Raw genomic sequence first — 1221 nt, 5'->3', positions numbered from 1 at the left:
AGTAGGCCAATAAAAACCATACTGAAGTACCTTAGCCACGGTGCGAGATGGACCATGGTGACCACCATAAGAAGAAGAATGACAGCCCTCCAAGAACACTCTAGTCTCCCACTGCGGAATACACCATCTGTAGAGACTGTCTGCACACTCCGTAAATAAATAAGGATCATCCCAGAAGTACTGCTTAGCGTTATAGAGAAAACGCTTCTTCTGCTGATGAGAAAGGTCAGGTGGCAGCGTGCCACTAAAAACGTAATTAGCTAAATCTGCATACTAAGGATGCTGGTTAATAATAGAGTACAAAACATCAATGGGCAAATAATCTTCTCCTTCTTGTTGTGACAGTCGCGACAGATGATCAGCTACTACGTTCTCAGCACCCTTCTTATCTTTGATCTGCAAATCAAACTCCTGAAGAACGAGTATCCATCTCAACAGCCATGGTTTAGCTTCCTTCTTAGCAAGAAGGTGTCTCAGCGCTGCATGGTCAGTAAAAATATTAACTTATGACCCTATCAAATAAGAACAAAATTTTTCTAGTGCATAAACCACAGCTAGCAGCTCTTTCTCAGTAGTGGTGTACTTCACTTGAGCCTTATTCAGAGTTCGGCTTGCATAGTATATTGCATTTAAAGCTTTGTCTTTCCTCTGGCCTAGCACCACGCCTAGTGAATAGTCACTAGCGTCGCACATAATCTCAAACGGCAAATCCCAGTCAGGACGCTGTATAATCGGTGCCGAAATCAAGGACTGCTTCAACATGTTAAAAGCTGAAAGACATTCATCAGTAAATACAAAAGGGGCATCCTTAAGCAACAGCTGTGTACGTGGTTTAGCAAGTTTGGAAAAGTCCTTGATAAACCGGCGATAAAAGCTAGCATGACCAAGGAAACTCCTCACACCTTTGACATTAACATGAGGAGGTAATTGCTGAATCACTTCCACCTTTGCTTTGTCAACCTCAATACCCATGTCAGAAACTAAGTGCCCTAAGACAACTCCCTCATTGAGCATAAAGTGTCACTTCTCCCAGTTTAGCACAAGATTAAACTCAATGCAGTGCTGCAACACTTTATCAAGGTTAGACAGACAGTTAGCAAAGTCACTTCTATAGACATTAAAATCGTCCATAAAGACTTCCATAATAGACTCAATATACTCAGAAAATATCCCCATCATGCACCTTTGGAAAGTGGCAGGGGCATTACACAAACCAAAGGG

This window comes from Silene latifolia, chromosome Y (genome assembly GCF_048544455.1).
Source record: "Silene latifolia isolate original U9 population chromosome Y, ASM4854445v1, whole genome shotgun sequence".
Classification (NCBI taxonomy): domain Eukaryota; kingdom Viridiplantae; phylum Streptophyta; class Magnoliopsida; order Caryophyllales; family Caryophyllaceae; genus Silene; species Silene latifolia.
This window is presented reverse-complemented; position numbering follows the sequence as displayed.